This window comes from Cupressus sempervirens, chromosome 1, assembly GCF_028749045.1.
Source record: "Cupressus sempervirens isolate cs-2001-9-10 chromosome 1, ASM2874904v1, whole genome shotgun sequence".
NCBI classification, from domain to species: Eukaryota; Viridiplantae; Streptophyta; class Pinopsida; order Cupressales; family Cupressaceae; genus Cupressus; species Cupressus sempervirens.
Window position 1 is genome coordinate 462058702 of NC_143118.1, and position 5117 is coordinate 462063818.

Genomic DNA, 5117 nt, shown 5'->3' on the forward strand with positions numbered 1-5117 from the left:
ATTGATCTTACCTATGTATACACTATTTCAAGTCATTTTTTCTCTACAAACCTTGATCACATCATTATGCTATGAGAACAAGTTGTTGAGTATTGGGGAGATTATTGATGATAAAGAAGATTGTTGAGTTGAAATTGTTGTTAAATGGTTGTTGACATACAAGTATTGCCATTAATGTCAACATGAAGGAGTTCTAAAAGAGGAGTTAGACAAACTTAGATTATGTGTATTGTCGGGTATTGATCAGAACAACACGAATAATATTGTTATTAATGTCAACATGCGGGAGTTTTAAAAGAGGAGTTAGACAAACTTAGATTATGTGTATTGTTGGGTATTGATCATCACAATACAAATAATATATGGCATTCCTGAGTATATGAGCTTAGATATGTGTTGCAAGATGACTGCAAATGTTATCTTTATGGTTACAACTCTTGATGTAATGATTTCAATAAGTTATAGTTGTTTTGATGAAGACTAGTTATAGGCCAATAACAAGGAAATATGTTAGACACGGTAGTTGTATTTTGGGTATAACTTGTTGGTGAGATAGACTTAAGGTTTAGGAGCATAAAGCATGGTAGAAGACTTGGAGTAGTTCATGTTGCTTCAGGATTTGTAGTTTATTTGGTTCGTGTTGTGACGATGGCTAGTGCGTAGCATATGGATTATTGCTTTTGGGAGCCAACATGATGATGTAGTGTATTTGGATTGGTGAGTGTTATTGTGGATCATGACACATATTTTGATAATTGCAGTTGTTGTATAATTGTAAAAGGTGTTGTGTGCACCTTGGCATGGCTCTATTTAGCTATTTGTACAATGGAGAATTCCTAGCATGCCAACCTAATTACTTATTTGTAACTTGTATTAAGAAATGTATTTATTTTGATGTAATGTATGGATGAATGTGAATGTATGTGTGAGCCTTAATGTTAAATCTCATAGAAGAGTTGAAGGATTATCAAATGCTTTGGTAAAGGTATGAGTGGAATATGTTATCATTCCTAAGTGTACTTCATTGGAATTGTTAAGACAAGTGTATTGTCATCAATGAGTTCATTATTCAAATTTGTAATTCTTTGAAGGTGGATTTAACCTTCTCATTTTAGACAATTCTTGAAGGTGGTTTTAATCTTCTCTCTTCAAGTAGTATGCACTGACAATGGGCCTTTTGTTCCCATCAACTCTTAACAAGGTTGGGAACTTTTTAATAGGGGTTCAATCCTTTAATAGGGACTTGTCCTTTAACAAGGAAAAATGTACTAAATATATTTCATTGACTCATAACAAGCTCAAGTCTTGTAATAAGGATGTTTTCATATTAGCAAATTGATCTAGTGGGTATCATCCCCACTGGGATTTTTCCCTTAACAGGGTTGTCCTTGAGAACAAAAATCAGTGTTATGGTGTTGGCTTTCATTTTGTTGTGTACAATTATATTTTTGGTGATTTGTTTAAGAAGTTTAAAGTTTAATATTATTGCACACAACATATTTACCCTACTTCCCCTTGCCCACAGTTGTGTTGAGTGGATTGTTATTACTAACAATCGGTATCAAAGCTTGTGGTCCTCATTAAATGATCTTAAGAACTTGAGGAGATCATGGATGTCTTACATGAAGGAAAATCCTAAATTTGATGGTACTTTAATAATTGGAAGAACAATATTAGAATGCATATGATCTGCATGGATCTTTATTATTGGATAATTACAAAGAATGAGGAAGATATAAAGTCAAAGTATTAATTTCCTTCATGTACAAATGAAGAAAAGAAAAAATTCACATGCAACATGATTGTTAGGCAAGCCTTTATTAGTGTCTTTGCTAAAGCCAAATTTACTAAAGTCGAGGAATTAGATTCAACTCATGAGATTTGGGTTAGTTGGAAGCATTATATGAAGGAAACAAATATACAAAGAAGACAAAGTTTCAAAATTGGAAAGAGAATTTAGAGAGCATGAGATTTTAAGAGGATGACACTATCAAGTTAGAGTATAATAGATGAGGAACATTGGTAGAATCAGGACAGAGGATGAGATCATAGCAAAGACTGAGATGACACCATATTATGATATGGAAATCATGGTTGTTGAAGAAGTGTACTACTCATCAAAGGATTCAATAGGGGAACATCGATTAGTAAGATGTCATCTTTTGAAATTGCTAGATTACAAGATTCTTTACCTAAAGTAGAATATGCTTTTAAGGCTACTATTCATAAAGATAACAGGATGTAAACCAAAAAGTGTGAGTACTAGTAAAGCTAGTGGTCAACTTGGTGAATATGCCAAGGATTGATCAAAGATAGAAGAAGAAAGAATATTGAAGAACATGAAGCATTGGTCACAAAAAGGTATTCCAAAGGTAAATATGAAGGAATATTTTTTTTATGTAATATGATTGGTCATTTTGCATTTAGATGTCCAACTAGAGTTCTTAAGTATTGTATCCTCTTAAAATGGAAGCACTTCCATGTTAAGAGTATTTAGCCCTTTAAGTGGTTTGGGGTCATGTCAAAAACCTTGAATGGGTCTTTACATGTATTTAGTTGTTTCCTCCCTGTTATACTTCTCTCTCCCTCTTTCCAGCCTCTTTCTGACAACTTTATCTTTGAAAGTGAAGACTTTGACTTTCTGGGTCAATGATGACTTGAATGGTTCAAGGTCAACCTTGACCCTAACCTAGGTAAGGGATGATCTCAACTCTGACCTAGGCCAAGGTAAACCTCATCCCTAACCCCAAGTCCAATTTTCAAGTTTCGAGGGTTTTGGAAAATCAGGCTTCAAAAAGTTTCATTTTCCCACTTCTAGGTCGGCTGTTTCAGGTTTCACAATAGTAAACTCTTAAATTGCATTTAATTTAGGTCCATTTCTAGGAGTTAAGGTTAATTGGGATTTAATTCTCCAATGTTGACCTCTCTAGAAGTTTGTGCCCTAGATCACTATATAATGAAGCCTCATTCTCTCATTTTCTCTAACCCATCAGCTAGCTAGAAAGAGAATGAATGCATGATATCAAATGATCCATTATTTCTAATCAAGCATTTTCAAGGAAGCATCCAAGTCATTGTCTCCATTCAAGTTCTTTATTGAAGATCAAGGATTCAAGCATTCAAGATTCATCATTCAAACCCAAGATCTAACCATCATGGTGGTGTGATCTTCCTTCAAGATCCTTTGCTCACCTTCTAGATATATTCATTCTTCTCTCAAGGTGGATTCCAAGCATACAATCATGGAAGTTTTGATTTACATTTGCTAAAATTATGTTCAAGCTTTCATATCAACATACTTGTAATTTACATTTCAAATACAATTGCATATATATTGAATAGCATAGCTTCATTGTTAGATTTACTTCTACTACTTGCTAGAATTCTTTATTTTAATTCTATTATTAAGGTTGATTCCAAACAAGGGTTTGACCAAGGCAAACCTCTCATCCAAACAACAAAAACATTGTTCTCGTAAATACAAGTATAGGACAGCAAATTAAAGTGCAAATCTGGATACTTTTTTTGCCAAACTTGTGGGATCCATTAACAAAATATTTGTTAGAGTAGTACAGGTCAAGGTTGACTTTTTGGAGTACAATTGTGCCTCGAGGTAAGATTGTGCCCCGCTATCTAGGTCAAGGTGACCTACCCTCAAAACAACAAAAGTTTTTTGGGTTTTCTCTGTCTCGACAATTCCAGTCCAGAGCACATTGCAAAATTTCTTGAAACTATACATAGACATAAAAAATCAGCATTTTCCATATTCACCTTAGTTTAAGGTTAGTGTTTGTCTTTTATTCATTCAAGGTTTCAAGTACTTATTTTCTATAGTAGATTATAGGATTTCCTCCTTTCTTCATATTCTTCATTATGGTTAATCAATTTGGATCATTCCTTTTAGGAATTTGGGTTAAGGATGGATCCTATATTCTCCCTCATATCATATTTCCCTCTATACACATATTTCTTTCTATTGATTTTGGTGAACCCGACACGCGTACCCCCTATCTTTTGTGGAATTAGGTTCCCTATTGTGTTTTGTATTGTTAAATTTCATTTCATATTTGTTAAGTCTTTTCTTGCATTAAGATTAGATATAGTTTATGCTCTTGTATTTTAAAATTAAAAAATGTAAAAAAATCTATGTATTCAATAAAATAATAAACAAAAAAAAAAACATTTCTCGCATTTCATTTACTATGAAGATTATTAAGATGTTTTGGTGTGTGGTTATGTTCCTTATTGCCTTTCTTTTAGCATCTCTTTACCATACCTATGATGTTTATGAGAGTATCATCCACTTTATTATGTTGATGATCCTTCATTTTATTCTTGCCTATGCTTTTGTGAATTTGACCGATACTAGTCTTCCTACATTCAAAATTTTCATTAAAGATTCATGTGGTAGACTTATTATTCTTTTGGATTATGTGAAGGATTTGGTAGATGATATACCATCTCTTAATCTTCCTAATCCTAATCCTATCATTCTTAATTTGATGCCTAATTCTCCATCTATTAATCCTCCTCATACGTATAATGGAATTCAAGCTATAGTTAAGTATGCAGATGTGTAAGACTTCTTTGATTTACCTTCTCCTCTGATTCATTATGATATTAAAGGAAAGGGTAAAGATAATTCTTCAAAACCTATTATTCCATGTTATACAACCTTTACTCATCAGCATGATAAACAATCACCTCATGTAGAAGCTTTACATGATGTGTACACTATATGATATAATATGATAACTAAACAAGGTTATAGAGGTTTAGGGCATGGAGTTAATGAGCATGGTATTAAGTATCCAATTCATATACCCCCTAAACCAAATTTGCATGGTGTTGGTTGTTAGCAATCTCAAATTAAGGTAAGTGATGTTAATTGTCATCCTCCTCTTCATAATCTTCTCCCTACACCTACCTTGGATAACCCTAATATTTGTCATGAGGTGGCTAAAAAGGTGTATGTTGAATTAATGAATTCCAAAAAAGAAATCTTTAAACCTATACTAAAAGATGCCTTATCCAAGTACAGATGTCCTTTTCATTATCGTAATATGCACTTACTTGCTGATTGTAAATATTTCAAATTATATGTTTGAGAAAGACCT